Source organism: Schistocerca serialis, chromosome 1 (assembly GCF_023864345.2).
Source record: "Schistocerca serialis cubense isolate TAMUIC-IGC-003099 chromosome 1, iqSchSeri2.2, whole genome shotgun sequence".
NCBI lineage: Eukaryota > Metazoa > Arthropoda > Insecta > Orthoptera > Acrididae > Schistocerca > Schistocerca serialis.
Window position 1 is genome coordinate 1,141,765,825 of NC_064638.1, and position 19,851 is coordinate 1,141,785,675.

The following is a 19,851-nucleotide window of genomic DNA, read 5'->3' on the forward strand; positions in this document are numbered from 1 at the left end:
TAACTTCTGAGGTCATCAGTCCCTTAGAACTTAGAACTACTTAAACCTAACTAACCTAAAGACATCACACACATCCATGCCCGAGGCAGGATTCGAAACTACGACTATAGCGGTCGCGTGGTTCCAAACTGTAGCGCCTAGAACCGCTCGGCCACCACGGCCGGCCATCTGGTCGCGAAAGCCTTCATTGTATCACTAAACAACCATCCGCATAACAAACAAGTTTGAGGCGCTATATTCCACAGAAATTGAACTATTGAGACACGCTTCACTTGTTGACAAATCTGCTGCGTGCCCTTGAAGAGGAGTGTAATGACACATTCCGACGCAGAGACATACGATACCCTAAAGGCTGCGCCAAAGATTAAATTGAGGGGGATGTAGAATATAATGTCTGTAATCTTCATATTGGATTCTCTTTTGTTTCACACTCCAAGAAGGAGTTAAGAGACACTTTAGATTGTTACCTTGTAGAGGATGGACGTAATTTTTTGTGTGTGTGGAAAGGCAGCCATCTTGTTAGTATTTATGGTTTGTGCGACGAGCAGAGCAAGTCTTACTGTGTTGTGAATAAAAAATAGTGAGATGTATCTAAGTTTTACGAGAATTATTTAAAGCGACGTAGCATTGTATTCCTTGGTTTCCACCGTCTTCGTGAAGTGAACCGATGCCGACTCAGGAAGATACACACGGTCAACAAAGAGAAGAACATGGATGGCGACTAATGAATTCATATTGTGGCAGAAGGACGAATTCTACGTCTAAGGTGAGAACTTAGAATTAAAAAATGTAATTAATCGGAATGGTAAATTATATTACAGGCAAATTTCACGCAGCACTGAATTTGTCCGCATTCAAGCCGGTCAACACAGTCCTTAAAAAAAGCCTTTCAAAAATTCTAATGTTACAGTTCCATATCCATAATTTTTTCCTCTTTTCAAAAAATCAATAAATTTAATTTTTTTATTTATTTCGCCACAGGAGGCAAACAGAATAAGGGTCTATTAATCGTCAATTGTACGGCGGAGAATGGTACCCCCCAGAGAAATAAGAGTAATGGATGAGATGGATCAGATAGTGCAAGCTATTCCCCGCAGCCACCGAGGGAACAGGGTGGAATCAAATGCAGATTGTGGTGCATGTTGGGACAATTAATGATGCCTGTCGTGTGGGGCTGACGTAATACTTGGATCATTCCAGAGCCTAGCAGACAATTTTGAGAAAACCTTCCTTGTTCACGGAATTTCAGCGAAGCTCACAATCTTCAGCAGCCTCACTCGACTGATCGTAGTCTCATGTTTAAGAATAGAGTGGACTACTTGAAACAGTGACTTTGAAGATTTTGTGACAAGCTTGGCAACAAGTTCCAGGACTTGTACTATAGGATTGAGAACTGCACGGTTCCCCTATATGGCTCATATGTGCTCTAATCACTGAAGACTACTATCCAATAGCTGACTGAGTGTGGGTCGCGAAAAAGGGTTTATTTTTTATTTTTTTAAAAAATAAAAAAGCTAGTGTAAACTGCCGAAGCATTCACAAGAAAATACCAGAGCATGAAGTCCTTCGCAAAAGTATGGAGCTCACACAATACAAGGCACCGAAAGTTAGCAACCTGAAATTTATAGTACTGAAGTTTTTAGGGTAAACCTAAGTGTATATCGACAGGATAATCCAATGGAAAACAGTGTATATCTCACGGTAGATAAGAAATTGAAATTAGATAGAAGCGACTTGCGAGTATGTTCGGCCAAGACTCAGTATCAAAGTTAGGCGTAAACATATAACTGTCTTTCTATCGACCACCGTACTTACTCATGGATGTAACTAAAAACTTTAGAGGAAACTCTAATTCACTAATACATGCGTTATTCAACATTCTTTCCTCATCAGAAGACACTTTAATCATCCAACAATCAACTGGGATAATTACAGTTTTGCATGTGTTGAGCGTGACAAGTCACTTCCTAGAACAGATACTTCGGAAGCTCATTCATAATGAAAGTACATTTGATTTACTGGAAAAATAGACCCTACCGGTACCTCAGTGATGATGTCCAGACTATAACTGGTATCTGTGACCATAAGACAAATTAAGCAGACATATTACCAGAGTACAAAGGGCAACTAAAAGAAGTAGAAAGTTTTATATATTCAGTTAACAATATCAAGAGGCAGTACTGTAACTTTTAATTCTTGACAGCAGCATGTAGAGAGTCTTGCTCTGAAACGAAACTTTTAATAGGCGGAAATCAGCATGGGACTATAGGTAGAGAAATTCTAAATGAAATACACTGACTGTGAAGAGAGCAGTGTGTGAAGCCTTCAATGACTATCGTAGCAAAATCTTATCGAAAGATCCTCCACAAAACCCGAAGAAATTCTGGCAGTTTGCAAAGACAATCAGGGGCATCAAAGTTAGTGAACAGACTCCCTTGAATGACACAGGAGCTGAAATTGAGGATAACAGATCCAAATCAGGAATGGTGAACTCTAATTTCAAATGATCCTTTACAAAGGAAAATCTGTGAGTATTGTCCCAGTTTGATTCTCTCACGACTGCGAAGATAATCGATATACACTCATGTTCAGAAAAAACAGATCACCTCGAACGACTAGAGATAGGACGTTCGTATTCACAGGACAATCAAAACCTTGCCGGTTTTTACAGACTGACATCACGGAATTCCATATTAATTCGTTCCTCTCACATTGCAAAATAAAGTTTTATACGGCTTTTAGCTTTTAGCATCGAAATTCGTAAAATCAGTTCGTCAGTAGTGTTTTTTATCAAGTTGCTTACATCATGGAGATTACTAGATGGAAAATATTCCTATCATGTTTTTGTGTAACTAGATACTTGCCACGAGTGAGAAACTATCTGTTTATTCTTTGGAGAAACATCTCTGACTTACTGATTTTTGTTGATATGTAGTACTGTGACGAGAAATAAAGTTTATTGTGTCTGTCATTACTATATTTCCACGACAGAACATTTTTTGCTGCCGAAACCTGAGACAGAGCTAGCCGAAAGGGAAGGACAGAACCACATAGACGAGCTGGATGACGAAGAAAGGCACGCGTCTATCCTGCAACGCAGAAAAATACAACTACAACATCGTAATAGTTTCGGAGTATTATGCAGGCTCTACCGCAGTAGTAAAGTAATTTGATGCTCAGAATATAAGTGTGATACGGCGTATCGTTTGCGTGCTTCCGTAGCTGTTTAAGAATAAACGTTGTTTCGCTCGAAACAGTAATACGCACTATTCCAAAATGCTACTGCGAAGCGCATATAATTAGTGCTGCCATCAGACGGTTGTTCATTGTATTACTCAGGCTAGCGATCTTCAGATATTGTCTATTGAAATGTCGTGTGACGAGGGCCTCCCGTCGGGCAGACCGTTCGCCTGGTGCAAGTCTTTCGATTTGACGCCACTTCGGCGACATGCGCGTCGATTGGGATGAAATGATGATTATTAGGACAACACAACACCCAGTTCCTAGTCACGAGCCGTCAAATAACGTGAGGAATTGGATATGCAGATAACAGTTGGGAAGCACAATTACATGGCCTAAAGAGGAAACTTCCGAGAGAAAGAGCTATCATAATGTGCTTCGTCGCCAAAGTTGAAAAGTTGTCAGACACTGCGGAACTCGCAGATTGTAAGTACCGTACTATAAAGAGAGACTACAAGACGTTTTGTAGGACTCACCAAACTAGATGAGGGGATCCATGACCTGTTAGACAATGACGAATACGAGCCCGACGTTCGCAAATGCGAAGAGTATATTGGCGCTGTGAAACGCGCTGCCGCACGTGGGTGCATGCACACGAAATCTAAAAGACCAATCCAAGAAGGCACTAGAGTGCAAGAACCATTCTGCGTCTTTTGTGAATCTCGCGGTAATTGGGCGCAGGACTGTATGAACACCACGTGTGTCAGTGATCGAATAGATAAACTGAAACTGACAAAGAAATGTTTTCTTTGTTTTAAACGTAGGCATATACACTCCTGGAAATGGAAAAAAGAACACATTGACACCGGTGTGTCAGACCCACCATACTTGCTCCGGACACTGCGAGAGGGCTGTACAAGCAATGATCACACGCACGGCACAGCGGACACACCAGGAACCGCGGTGTTGGCCGTCGAATGGCGCTAGCTGCGCAGCATTTGTGCACCGCCGCCGTCAGTGTCAGCCAGTTTGCCGTGGCATACGGAGCTCCATCGCAGTCTTTAACACTGGTAGCATGCCGCGACAGCGTGGACGTGAACCGTATGTGCAGTTGACGGACTTTGAGCGATGGCGTATAGTGGGCATGCGGGAGGCCGGGTGGACGTACCAACTAATTGCTCAACACGTGGGGCGTGAGGTCTCCACAGTACATCGATGTTGTCGCCAGTGGTCGGCGGAAGGTGCACGTGCCCGTCGACCTGGAACCGGACCGCAGCGACGCACGGATGCACGCCAAGACCGTAGGATCCTACACAGTGCCGTAGGGGACCGCACCGCCACTTCCCAGCAAATTAGGGACACTGTTGCTCCTAGGGTATCGGCGAGGACCATTCGCAACCGTCTCCATGAAGCTGGGCTACGGTCCCGCACACCGTTAGGCCGTCTTCCGCTCACGCCCCAACATCGTGCAGCCCGCCTCCAGTGGTGTCGCGACAGGCGTGAATGGAGGGACGAATGGAGACGTGTCGTCTTCAGCGATGAGAGTCGCTTCTGCCTTGGTGCCAATGATGGTCGTATGTGTGTTTGGCGCCGTGCAGGTGAGCGCCACAATCAGGACTGCATACGACCGAGGCACACAGGGCCAACACCCGGCGTCATGGTGTGGGGAGCGATCTCCTACACTGGCCGTACACCACTGGTGATCGTCGAGGGGACACTGAATAGTGCACGGTACATCCAAACCGTCATCGAACCCATCGTTCTACCATTCCTAGACCGGCAAGGGAACTTGCTGTTCCAACAGGACAGTGCACGTCCGCATGTATCCCGTGCCACCCAACGTGCTCTAGAAGGTGTAAGTCGACTACCCTGGCCAGCAAGATCTCCGGATCTGTCCCCCATTGAGCATGTTTGGGACTGGATGAAGCGTCGTCTCACGCGGTCTGCACGTCCAGCACGAACGCTGGTCCAACTGAGGCGCCAGGTGGAAATGGCATGGCAAGCCGTTCCACAGGACTACATCCAGCACCTCTACGATCGTCTCCATGGGAGAATAGCAGCCTGCATTGCTGCGAAAGGTGGATATACACTGTACTAGTGCCGACATTGTGCATGCTCTGTTGCCTGTGTCTATGTGCCTGTGGTTCTGTCAGTGTGATCATGTGATGTATCTGACCCCAGGAATGTGTCAATAAAGTTTCCCCTTCCTGGGACAATGAATTCACGGTGTTCTTATTTCAATTTCCAGGAGTGTAGTTTCAGATTATAGGAAGAAGTAAAATGCTCGAAGTGCGATGTCCAGACAACTGCATCATAAGTTAATTTGTGATGGAGGAAGGGGTACTAAGACTCCTGCGGCTCAGGCAAAATTATTTCGGTGGGAAAAATACTGTTGGTCCCCACGGGTTCACGAACTTCCAGACGACGCAAGTACCGTATGCTTCTCAGGGCCTACAGGATGGAGTAGGACACTTCGATGTGTGCTGGATGCGGAAAGTCGATAAAGCTTCACACCAAAGTCGCTGACTGACAATTTGAAACTCCAGACTATAGACCGACGAGAATTAACTATTTGTTCATTTGAATCAAAGTCTACACCCTCACGCCACCGCAAACTTGTTCAGTTTAATATGAAGGGGCTTTGGAAACATTCTTCGATGTCACCCATTGCTTTTGAAAGTCTTCACATGAATTCACACCATCCACCTATTCCACAATATGTAAAGAGTTTATCGTACGCCCAAAAGATTGTGTTAGCGGATCCTGAAACCAGCTGAACGGAAGGTATTCCCTGTAGATCCTCATAGGAGGCAATTTTTACTGGAAAATAGTGAAAGGCGGTTCACCAATATGGATTTCTGAATCCTTAGTGTTAGTTCCTTCCATATTTTCCTGGATACTTGGTGGGGATAAGTCAGGAGTCATTGTGCATGCAACTGTGATAAATTTTGTTCATTCTGACTCATCTCCTCTGCCTCAGCTAACGACTTCAAACGCTTTTGGGACTTACAGATTAGAGGGATTACTACCAATCAAGATAGATACGTGAGCAAAAAGGATGAGACTTCTTGAGGAATTCAGAGCTTCTTTCTGTATGAAGGGCCAACGAGCCGTGGTCCCAGTTCCCAAAAGACAGGCTACAACTCTACCAAGTAACAGACTGACTGCACATTTCGACGTCCAGAAAACTTTAAGCAAAAGTACTAAGACTCATGCTAGACTACATTATGATGTGGAAAGTAGAGGACGTTCCTACTCAGCTCTTAGGGAAGGCATTGTTTTACCTCCATCATCATACAGTGACTAAATAGAGGAGAGTCTCTGACGCACCATCTCACGAAAGCAATACACCTTCTCTGAATGAGGTACTAGAAGTAGGACTGAATCTCTAGCTGCAATCGTAGAGATTTTACTATGATTCAGACTACATTTTACTGCTACAGTCTGTGAAAAAGCTTACAGGCGTTTCTTCAACTGGTCGTGGATGAATAAAGCAAAGAATTGACCAGATTCTTCTGGTTCAGAACTAACTGGAACAAAACGGGAGATTTTCAAATGACGAACGACATAGTATGCTACCACTTCATCAGACTCCACTTCGGCCTGACTTGCAGCCCATTTCTACTCTCTGCAGCTCTGACAAGGGGGAGGCCTCAGACACGGCCAACCGATTCAGCTCAAATTTGGCAGGTCGCTTGTGTACAACCTAAAACGAAGGAATCTAGGATATTTTGGGTCAACACCCCCGCAATTTTGGGAAAATCGTCCTTAAAGGTTACGACGAGCAATCGACTCAAAATTGGCGGGATCGATAGATAATTGTAAATAGAGCATTTTTCATCATCAGATATAGGGTCCGAAAATGCATACTTTTTCAGAAATCGAGGTAAGAAACTTTTACTACTGCCGCTTCTGTACCCAAATGGTAAACGCTTTTCGCCGACAGCACAGATAGCGCAACGGCCAAGGTAATTGGCTGGAACTCGGAGAAACGTAGCGGATGCTGTTCTTTTCGTTTGTATTTTTCGATATCTCAACTGATAGGGATAGGAGGGTTAATAAGGTCAGTATCACTATCATTCCTTATTGATATACTTACCTTATTAACCCTCCTATCCCTATCAATTGAGATATGGAAAAATACAAACGAAAAGAATAACATCCGCTACGTTTCTTCGAGATTAGAACCCGGGTTTTCCGATTCCCAGCCAATTACCTTGGCCTTGCGCTATCGGCGCTGTCGGCGAAAGGCGTTTACCATGTGGGTAGAGAAGCGGCAGTTGCAAAAGTTTCTTTTCTTGATTTCTGGAAAATTTTGCTTTTGCGGACCCCATACCTAATGATGAAAAATTCTCTATTTACAATTCTCTATCGATCCCTCCAATTTTGAGTCGATTGCTCGTCATAACCTTTAGGGGTGATTTTCTCAAAATTGCGGGGGCGTTGACTCAAAATATCTTAAAGTCTTTTGTTTTAGGTTGTACACAAGTGACCTGGCAAACTTGAGCCGAATCGGTTGGCCGTGTCTGAGAGAACATGCCAACAGGTGTATGACATTATTTCCCACCATGACGCCTCTTATATACGCAGGAACACATACGTGGACGACTTCGTACTCGCAGTAGAAAGTGATAATTTGGCGATCACCATATACTATTAACTTGTTGCCCTAATGAGACTGAGAGGTGGCAGGCCACTCTCTCACTTAAACAACACTGGCTGTCAGATTCATATTCATATTTTAGATCATGATCTCGGTGTTCCCCAGTACTACATTCGGCATGTGGTTTATGACTTTCTGTGTGAGGAAACTGTTTGCAGGATGTTCATATAACTGCGTGTATAGTCTGTGGAGAACTTGTAGCCGAGGGGCCACAGTGGAGGCGATGGAGAACAGGGATAAAGATGGATTGTGGCCCATAAGTACTGTTTCTAGCGACGTGGCTGTGCGAGTGATTGTGGGAAGCAGAGGGATTTTGGGCCGTGGCACTTCCCCCTTCTTACTTTGGGTCGGAGTAGGAGGGCGCCAGTTCACAAAACATTTTACCTGGGCTGGTGACAGACCATCGCGAAGGCGGCCAGTTGGCAGAAAGTGAAAGGATGAATCCATTTAAGAGAAACAGCTGCAATCTGAGCTTTAGTGCAAATGGTAGGATGGTCATAAAACTCCAAGCATTCTCATGTTAGAGGCTGGAATGATACAGACCGAGTGGGTGGTGCATGTGTTTAGTGGACTGTCACTTCCGTGATGCCAGGACGTCGCCAGGTTCTTTTAGCAAGCGGAAAAACACATTTCATGAGCACGACAGTTTCGAAGCCTTCTTTCAGAGCCGGCCGGAGTGGCCGAGCGGTTCTAGGCGCTACAGTCTGGAACCGCGCGACCACTACGGTCGCAGGTTCGAATCCTGCCCCGGGCATGGATGTTTGTGATGTCCTTAGGTTAGTTGGGTTTAATTAGTTCTAAGTTCTAGGGGACTGATGACCTCAGCAGTTAAGTCCCATAGTGCTCAGAGCCATTTGAACCATTTGAACCTTCTTTCAGAAAATGGAAATGGTCGGCCTGGAAATAAGAGATCTCTCAATAAATAAGGGACTGAGGTCCCATCTAGGCACACTTTTTTTTCTGAAACATGGCCATGATTACTGTGAGAACGACGCCTTCCTAGTCTAAAATCTTCTTTTTTCAGTCAAGAGACATTTTGAGTCCCTGGTTGGCTCCTCTCAGGGAATGAGCGATCATAAAGCGGTTACTGCATCGATAATTTCAGGCGTAAATAGAAATATAAAAAAAGGTTGGAAGATTTTACTGGTTAGCAAAAGTGACAAAAAGCAGATTTCAGAGTACTTGACGGCTCAACACAAAAGTTTTCTCTCAAGTACAGATAGTGTTGAGGATCAGTGGACAAAGTTCAAAACCATCGTACACTGTGCATTAGATGAGTATGTGCCAAGCAAGATCGTAAGAGATGGAAAACAGCCACTGTGGTACGACAACCGAGTTAGAAAACTGCTGCGGAAGCAAAGGGAACTTCACAGCAAACATAAACATAGGTATAGCCTTGAAGACAAACAAAAATTACGCGAAGCGAAATGTAGTGTGAGGAGGGCTATGCGAGAGGCGTTCAATGAATTCGAAAGTAAAGATCTATGTACTGACTTGGGAGAAAATCATAAGAAATTTTGGTCTTATGTCAAAGCCGTAGGTGGATCAAAACAAAATGTCCAGACAGTCTGTGACCAAAATGTTACTGAAACAGAGGATGACAGACTAAAGGCCGAAATACTAAATGTCTTTTTCCAAAGCTGTTTCATAGAGGAAGACTGCACTATAGTTCCTTCTCTAGATTGTCGCACAGATGACAAAATGGTGGACATCGAAATAGATGACTGAGGGACAGAAAAACAATTAAAATCGTTGAAAAGAGGAAATGCCGCTGGACCTGATGGGATACCAGTTCGCTTTTACACAGTGAACGCGAAGGAACTTGCCGCCCTTCTTGCAGCGGTGTACCGTAGGTCTCTAAAAGAACGTAGCGTTCCAAAGGGCACATGTCATCCCCGTTATCAAGAAGGGACGTCGAACAGAACTATAGACCTATACCTCTAACGTCGATCTGTTGTAGAATTTTGCAACACGTATTGCGTTCGAGTATCTGGACTTTTCTGGAGGCTAGGAATCTACTCTGTAGGAATCCACCATGGATTTCGAAAAAGACGATCGTGTGAAACCCAGCTCGCACTGTTCGTCCACGAGACTCAGGGGGCCATAGACACGGGTTCCCAGGTAGATGCCGTGTTTCTTGACTCCCGCAAGGCGTTCGATACAGTTTCCCACAGTCGTTTAATGAACAAAGTAAGAGCATATGGACTATCAGACCAATTGTGTGATTGGATTGAAGAGTTCCTAGATAACAGAGCGCAGCATGTCATACTCAGTGGAGAGAATTCTTCCGAAGTAAGTGTTATTTCAGGTGTGCTGCAGGGGAGTGTCGTAGGACCGTTGCTGTTCACAATATACATAAATGACCTTGTGGATAACATCGGAAGTTCACTGAGGCTTTTTGCGGATGATGATGTAACTTATGGAGAGGTTGTAACAATGGAAAATTGTACTGAAATGCAGAAGGATCTGAAACGAATTGACGCATGGTGCAGGGAATGGCAATTGAATCTCAATGTAGACAAGTGTAATGTGCTGCGAATACATAGAAAGAAAGATTCTTTATCATTTAAATACAATATAGCAAAATGGTTCAAATGGCTCTGAGCACTATGGGACTTAACATCTGAGGTCATCAGTCCCCTAGAACTTAGAACTACTTAAACCTAACTAACGTGAGGACATCACACACATCCATGCCCGAGGCAGGATTCGAACCTGCGAGCGTAGCCTAGAACTGCTCGGCCACACCGGCCGGCACAATATAGCAGGTCAGAAACTGGAAGCAGTTAATTCCATAAATTATCTGGGAGTAGGCATTAGGAGTGATTTAAAATGGAATGATCATGTAAAGTTGATCGTCGGTAAAGCAGATGCCATACTGAGATTCATTGGAAGAATCCTAAGGAAATGCAATCCGAAAACAAAGGAAGTAAATTATAGTACACTTGTTCGGCCACTGCTTGAATGCTGTTCACCGGTGTGGGATCTGTACCAGATAGGGTTGATAGAAGAGATAAAGAAGATCCAACGGAGAGCAGCGCGCTTCGTTACAGGATCATTTAGTAATCGCGAAAGCGTTACGGAGATGATAGATAAACTCCAGTGGAAGACTCTGCAGGAGAGACGCTCAGTAGCTCGGTACGGGCTTTTGTTGAAGTTTCGAGAACGTACCTCCACCGAGGAGTCAAGCAGTATATTGGTCCCTCCTACGTGTATTTCGCGAAGAGACCATGAGGATAAAATCAGAGAGATTAGAGCCCACACAGAGGCATAACGACAATCTTCCTTTCCACGAAAAATACGAGACTGGAATAGAAGGGAGAACCGATGAGGTAGTCGAAGTACCCTCCGCCATAAACCGTCAGGTGGCTTGTGGAGTATGGATGTAGATGTAGCTGTAGACATGCAAAACAAATTCTTGCTCCCTCAGCGTGGAAACCCCGGTGCTGTGTCTGGATTGGCTACTAAGCCAACAGAACGGACAATAGGGGAGATTCAGTGAGTAGAGGACAGTTCGTGGGTTGTACAATGTGGAGGCTGTTGTTTTTGCCAATTCGGCTCCCATACCGAAGTTTGGTGGAAAGTGATTGTTGTTCTTTGCCTTTCTTCATCTGCTGGTCCTCCCCTGGTGTAGAACGTCAGGTCATTCACTGTCATTCACTAGTGAGTGAGACTTGTGGTCTTCAACTTGTGGGGAACTAAGAGCCAGTGGCAGGTTCAAACTGTACTGACAGTGGAACTGAATATCATCTCGGACATATCGTGTGTCATGAGAGTGAACCTAATAGTCCTGTGTCAGTCGTCTGGTGTTTGACAATTCCAGCATGCATCGTCGTGCCTGGGAGTCAGATTGGTTCGGCCAGACCATCAAATGAGTGCACCTCACACTGAAATCTGCCGGGACTTTAGGGCTCTGATAGGGAAGTTTCCCGCATTCTAATAATCAGAAGTGAAGTAAACGTTTCACAGGAGGAGCTAATGAAATAACTGTACTAGCGGTAGTGCACTACATCTCACAGATAAGCGTCCGGCAATTACACTGCGATTCCGGTATGTCTGTAGGTGGCATTGCCACAATACTGCATCGACGTAAGTATCATCCATTCCACGTGTCACTTGATCAAGAACCGAGTTCCATAATCGGGTAGTGTTTTGTGAATGGGCACGTCAACAAATGCAAACGACCCCCACGTTGAAACTTCATGGCAGATTAAAACTGTGTGCCCGACCGAGACTCGAACTCGGGACCTTTGCCTTTCGCGGACAAGTGCTCTACCATCTGAGCTACCGAAGCACGATTCACGCCCGGTACTCACAGCTTTACTTCTGCCAGTATCTCGTCTCCTACCTTCCAAACTTTACAGAAGCTCTCCTGCGAACCTAGCAGAACTAGCACTCCTGAAAGAAAGGATATAGCGGAGACATGGCTTAGCCACAGCCTGGGGGACGTTTCCAGAATGAGAGCTTCTGTAAAGTTTGGAAGGTAGGAGACAAGATACTGGCAGAAGTAAAGCTGTGAGTACCGGCCGTGAGTCGTGCTTCGGTAGCTCAGATGGTAGAGCACTTGCCCGCGAAAGGCAAAGGTCCCGTGTTCGAGTCTCGGTCGGGCACACAGTTTTAATCTGCCAGGAAGTTTCATATCAGCGCACACTCCGCTGCAGAGTGAAAATCTCATTCTGGAAACGTCCCCCAGGCTGTGGCTAAGCCATGTCTCCGCTATATCGTTTCTTTCAGGAGTGCTAGTTCTGCTAGGTTCGCAGGAGAGCTTCTGTAAAGTTTGAAAGGTAGGAGACGAGATACTGGCAGAAGTAAAGCTGTGAGTACCGGGCGTGAGTCGTGCTTCGGTAGCTCAGATGGTAGAGCACTTGCCCGCGAAAGGCAAAGGTCCCGAGTTCGAGTCTCGGTCGGGCACACAGTTTTAATCTGCCAGGAAGTTTCATATCAGCGCACACTCCGCTGCAGAGTGAAAATCTCATTCTGACCCCCACGTTCTTTGCCGAGGTACTATTTTCTAGTGAGTCTACATTCACAAACAAAGATAGCGTCAGCTGTTGTAACATGCATTACTGCAGTGTAGACAATCCCTACTTGGTCAGTTAACGTATAGTGTGGTATCATGTTTCCGTGATTTCCCTAAATCGTTTCAGGCAAATGCCGGGATGGTTCCTTTGAAAGGGCACGGCCGATTTCCTTCCCCATCCTTCCCTAACCCGAGCTTGCGCTCCGTCTCTAATGACCTCGTTGTCGACGGGACGTTAAACACCACTAACCTAACCTAATCTGTGGTATCATGGGGGAAAAACTCATTGGTCCATACTTTATCGAAGGTACGTTGAATCGACTCAAATAATGAACGTTTTTGGAACAGAAATACTCTTTTTTCTGATAAGCACTACTGCAAGATGTTGCCTTGGACGAGCTACAAAGTATGTGGTTTCAGCGTGATGGATGCCCAGCGCATTATGCAACTGAAGCACGGGAGCTATTAGTCCGTGTTTACTGTGGTCGTTGGATCAGCAGAGGGCCAGTTAATAGGCAATCCCAAACCCAATGCCAAAGAAGGCAGGCATTGACAGATGTGAAAATTACCGAACTATCAGTTTAATAAGACACAACTGCAAAATACTAACGCGAATTCTTTACAGACGAATGGAAAAACTGATAGAAGCCGACCTCGGGGAAGATAGGTTTGGATTCCGTAGAAATGTTGGAACACGTGAGGCAATACTGACCCTACGACTTATCTTAGAAGAAAGATTAAGGAAAGGCAAACCTACGTTTCTAGCATTTGTAGACGTAGAGAAAGCTTTTGACAATGTTGATTGGAATACTCTCTTTCAAATTCTGAAGGTGGCAGGGGTAAAATACAGCGAGCGAAAGGCTATTTACAATTTGTACAGAAAGCAGATGGCAGTTATAAGAGTCGAGGGACATGAAAGGGAAGCAGTGGTTGGGAAGGGAGTGAGACAGGGTTGTAGTCTCTCCCCGATGTCATTCAATCTGTATATTGAGCAAGCAATAAAGGAAACAAAAGAAAAGTTCGGAGTAGGTATTAATATCCTGGAGAAGAAATAAAAACTTTGAGGTTCGCCGATGACATTGTAATTCTGTCAGAGACAGCAAAGGACTTGGAAGAGCAGTTGAACGGAATGGACAGTGTCTTGAAAGGAGGGTATAAGATGAACATCAACACAAGCAAAACGAGGATAATGGAATGTAGTCGATTTATGTCGGGTGATGCTGAGGGAATTAGATTAGGAAATGAAACACTTAAAGTAGTAAAGGAGTTTTGCTATTTGGGGAGCAAAATAACTGATGATGGTCGAAGTAGAGAGGATATAAAATGTAGACTGTCAATGGCAAGGAAAGCGTTTCTGAAGAAGAAAAATTTATTAACATAGAGTATAGATCTAAATGTCAGGAAGTCGTTTCTGAATGTATTTGTATGGAGTGTAGCCATGTATGGAAGTGAAACGTGGACGATAAATAGCTTAGAGGTGCTGAATAGAATTGGGGAGAAGAGGAGCTTGTGGCACAACTTGACTAGAAGAAGGGATCGGTTGGTAGGACATGTTCTGAGACATCGAGGGATCACCAATTTAGTATTGGAGGGCAGTGTGGAGGGTAAAAATCGTAGAGGGAGAGCAAGAGATGAATACACTAAGCAGATTCAGAAGGATGTAGGCTGCAGTAGGTACTGGGAGATGAAGAAGCTTGCACAGGATAGAGTAGCATGGAGAGCTGCATCAAACCAGTCTCAGGACTGAAGACCACAACAACAACAACATGACTATTTAATTTTCTTCTCCCTTCACTATCTGAATAATTTCTTTTATCTCAAGATACTTTTCATCAATCTCTTCGTCATCTGCAGAGCTAGTTGGCATGTAAACTTGTACTACTGTGACAGGCGTGGGCTTCGTGTCTATCTTTCCACAATAATGCGTTCACTGTACTGTTTGTAGTAGCTTACCCGCACCCCTGTTTTATTATTCATTATTAAATCTATTCCAGCATTACCCCTATTTGATTTGTATTTATAACCCTGTATTCACCTGACCAGAAGCCTTGTTCCTCCTGCCCCCAGACTTCACTAATTCCCACTATATCTAACGTTAAGCTATCCATGTCCCTTTTTTAATTTTCTAACTTACCTGCCCGATTAAGATATCTGACATTCCACGCTCCGATCCGTAGAACGCCAGTTTTCTTTCTCCTGATAACGACGTCCTCCTGAGTAGTCCCCGCCCGGAGATCCGAATGGGGGACTATTTTACCTCCGGAATATTTTACCCAAGAGGAAGCCATCATCATTTAACCATACAGTAAAGCTGCATGCCCTCGGGAAAAATAATACTGCAGCCATGGATGTAATACTAATTATCGTAAATCTAGTCAAGTACAAGAACAGTAAACCTCCACTGTGCCGTGCACACTATTTACTGTGTGTCTTTCCTTGTTTTCTCCTCTCATCTTATGAATCATCGATTTCTCATCAGTCACACAAACTTTCAGCCAGTTATCACAGTCCTATGAAACATTCACGTTTTCTAGCCTTACCCTCCACCTTTACATTGGAATCTGTGGACGACCATTCCAAAAACAAAAGAAAACGTACATATATAACGTGTAGTCATTGTTATCAAATGTGTGTACCAAAATATTTACTTAGTCTCAGATTTATATAAATCCATGCACTTACGTGATTGAGTTTCGTGATTCGTTAGAATGATTTTGAATCCCTTCTAACGGTGTCTTTCTTGATGTATCCTCCTTGTCGTGTCCTTAATCTCTTTGAATTAGTCCTCCTTCACTCATACTGGCGTCAGCTACATCTACATGTACATCCATACTCCGCAAGCCACCAGACGGTGTGTGGCGGAGGGTACCCTCAGTGCCTCTATCGGTTCTCCCTTCTATTCCAGTCTCGTATTGTTCGTGGAAAGAAGGATTGTCGGTATGCTTCTGTGTGGGCTCTAATCTCTCTGATTTTATCTTTATGGTCTCTTCGCGAGATATACGTAAGCAATATACTGCTTGACTCTTCGGTGAAGGTATGTTCTCGAAACTTTAACAAAAGCCCGTACCGAGCTACTGAGCGTCTCTCCTGCAGAGTCTTCCACTGGAGTTTATCTATCATCTCCGTAACGCTTTCGTGATTACTAAATGAGCCTGTAACGAAGCTCGCTGCTCTCCGTTGGATCTCCTCTATCTCTTCTATCAACCCTATCTGGTGCGGATCCCACACTGCTAAGCAGTAATCAAGCAGTGGGAGAACAAGCGTACTGTAACCTACTTCCTTTGTTTTCGGATTGCATTTCCTTAGGATTCTTCCAATGAATCTCAGTCTAGCATCTGCTTTACCGACGATTAACTTTATATGATCATTCCATTTTAAATCACTCCTAATGCGTACTCCCAGATAACTTATGGAATTAACTGCTTCCAGTTGCTGACCTGCTGTATTGTAGCTAAATGATAATGGATCTATCTTTCTGTGTATTCGCAGCACATTACACTTGTCTACATTGAGATTAAATTGCCATTCCCTGCACCATGCGTCAATTCGCTGCAGATCCTCCTGCATTTAAGTACAATTTTCCATTGTTACAACCTCTCGATATATTACAGAATCATCCGCAAAAAGCCTCAGTGAACTTCCGATGCAATCCACAAGGTCATTTATGTATATTGTGAATAGCAACGGTCCTATGACACTCCCCTGCGGCACACCTGAAATCACTCTTACTTCAGAAGACTTCTCTATATTGAGAATGACATGCTGCGTTCTGTTATCTAGGAACCCTTCAATCCAATCACACAATTGGTCTGATATTCCATATGCTCTTACTTTGTTCATTAAACGACTGTGGGGAACTGTATCGAACGCCTTCAACGTAACACTGTATAAACGAAACATGTATTAAGAAAGTGGCACCTTAGGTAAATTAACGTTCCGTGTCTTTGAACTGTGGTTGTCGACTGGTGGACGTCCAACTCTCAGGTATTCACTTCACGCAATCGCCGTTTCAGGTTGAACCTTCAGATCACCACCTTCCTGCACCTTCCGTGCTCCTTAAACAAAAATGTGAACTAAATGTCCTCAACCTCCTGCTAGTATGGATGTAGGTATCCCGCGGTGAACACCCTAAATACAAACATCATTACCCAATTTTATAGTCCTCTCGCCCTTGGCGTTGACAAAAATACACATTTGCCTTCCTCAAAAACCCGCCGTCCAAATGCTTCCATGGCATAGACACCAAGCACTCTGTATCAGTGCAGGTATACCATGCTTATACCCTAAATAGATTCATAACCCCTTCTTAATCACCTTCATTCAAACGCTCCATGGTGTGGATGTCAAATGCTCTACACTAAATTATTCCACGTTTCCTACCATCTACGACCAACGAATAAAACGTGGACTGTGCAGAACTCATGATACCTTGAGCAGCAGAAACTTTCCCACGTCGTATACTACTCTCTTAAGAGGTGCCAGTTTTCTTAACACACTATGATCCTCAGTTATCCCTCGGACTCGCGCTTCCATAGTGGAATCCCCGTAACACATATGTGTATGTCCCTTTTACGGTCCGCGTTCGCGCCCTTACATTGCAACAAATCCAATACCACTTCCTTCATTCTCATCACCGTTCTTAAAATCGAGACCAGCTGTTTTTGGAGAGAAAACCAGTCATAACCTCCCACATAACTAACGCTATGACATGACGAAGCATTTTTACAGAAAAACAAAATTAATCGTTACTTGACACTGTTCAAATGGCTCTGAGCACTATGGGACTTAACATCTGAGGTCATCAGTCCCCTAGAACTTAGAACTACTTAAACCTAACTAGCCTAAGGGCATCACACGCATCCATACCCCGGGTAGGATTCGAACCTGCGACCGTAGCAGTTGCGCGGTTCTGGACTGAAGCGCCCAGAACCGCTCGGCCACTGCGGTCGGCTTGACTCTGTTATAAAGAAGTCTGTACATAAAATTTTTATCTTATCACGAAGTTCGATGTAAAAAACAAAAATATACTGGTATCCCACAACTAACCAGTCGTTAAAATTGGTATCACCTTATTCCTAACACTCCTACCCACATACACAAAATAGTTACCAACTACGTGTATATCAATTTGTTTTCTATCTCTTTCCTTGTCTCCCATATTCTAGACTGTTCATTATTCAGCTACGTACAAATGCCTGCAATGATGTAAGATTGGTGCTTCCTTTTCTTTAGTTTCTTCGTTTGGGGAGGACTCCCAATCACTGCCGTTCTTATCCTTCGCACCATGACCTTCCATGTAACTTTGCTAACGGCTCACTGCCCTCTCTGCTATGTAAACTGGCATGCAGAAATGACTCTCTTCATATTTCCTAGTACGTCAGCATAGCTCAGTCCAGTTTCTTCTGTGCGTGTTCTTACAAATGTTCCCGCATCTGTCGCCAGTCATTCCTGTGTCCGATGTCCCACATGAGCCGCCGGTGTGACCGTGCGGTTCTAGGCGCTTCAGTCTGGAATCGCGCGACCGCTACGGTCGCAGGTTCGAGTTCTGCCTCGGGCATGGATGTGTGTGATGTCCTTAGGTTAGTTAGGTTTAAGTAGTTCTAACTTCTAGGGGACTGATGACCTCAGATGTTAAGTCCCATAGTGCTCAGAGCCATTTGAAAAATTATTGTCACACATGATTGTTATCCCTCGGATTTGGTGGTATGGTCTACACAATTTTCACCTGATACCTATTCCGGTCTGCCTCTTGCCATGTTGCTTCAAACAGTTACTGATTGTTTGGCTGGTAGGAATTCCCTGCTCCTCTATTAGATGGTTAAGGATTAAATGGAACTCCCCTCCTGGCAGTCTATTCCTTTTGTACCTTCTGTTGTTATCCCATCACGGTGGTCCACAAAACTTATTGTGATAATTATTATTCTCTTGTTATCTCCTATTCTTGTGTGCTAGACTCTTGTCAAATGTAAATTCTAAATCACACAACACATTCTTAAACGCCTCCAGATATTGGCCACATTTACCCGCCAATACTTGTAGCTATCTAATTGGCAGATATGTGTAGCAGAATCTGATGTTTTCCCTAGCGCTAAAGAGCACTTCTAGACACAGGTGCTTTCGCAGTAACGTGTCAGAAAACTGCTCCTCTGTCGTGACGCTTCCAAATCTCTGCATATTGCTATCTCTTTCTCTTCGCCAATAAATAACAAGGAATGTCTCCCCAAACTCTCTGTAAGACGTGCAGGTTCGTGTGAACTCATCTTTACCGCCATCTCCTCCCGCACAGAACCGTGAACGCCCAAAGGCACCGACTGGCCGCCGTGTCATCCTCAGGCATACCTCTCTCCCGGCCGTAGAGACCGGAGCCGTTACTTCCCAATCAAGTAGCTCCTCAGTTTGCCTCACAAGGGCTGAGTGCACCCCGCTTGCCAACAGCGCTCGGCAGACCGGATGGTCACCCATCCAAGTGCTAGCCCAGACCGACAGCGCTTAACTTCGGTGATGTGACGGGAACCGGTGTTACCACTGCGGCAGGGCCGTTGGCTCTTTACCGCCATGCCACCTTCTAAATGTTCACACAAGGAGTAGGGGCGGCGATGGTGGCAATGACAAATCAAACGGAGGAATCCATGAAGCGAATTTCCATCGTCCTTGTACATCTTGAATTTACATACAGAAAGGAAGTGTTTTACATCAAATTCCTCTCCCTCTCTGGCGTATATACCAGATGCTATTCTCTTTCTCCTATCTTAAATTCGTTGCAAACCCCTTATTGCCTGTTGTCATGTTACACTTTCATTTCTACATCTACATACACACTCCTCAAGCCACCATACCGTGGAGGGTAGAGTGTTCCCTGTACCACTAACGATCGTTGGCTTTCCTGTTCCATTCGAAAATAAAGCGAGGGAAAAACGACTGTCTATATGCTCCCATATGAACCCTAATTTCTCATATTTTATCTTCATGATTCTTATGTATTGGTGGC

The 19,851-nt window shown here is 44.5% G+C and overlaps 1 pseudogene; it reads right to left on the reverse strand.

Annotated features, from left to right (window-relative positions):
* Positions 1-19,289: 19,289 nt before the first annotated feature.
* On the reverse strand, positions 19,290-19,407 carry LOC126423224 (5S ribosomal RNA; annotated as a pseudogene).
* Between the last annotated feature and the right edge of the window lie 444 nt (positions 19,408-19,851).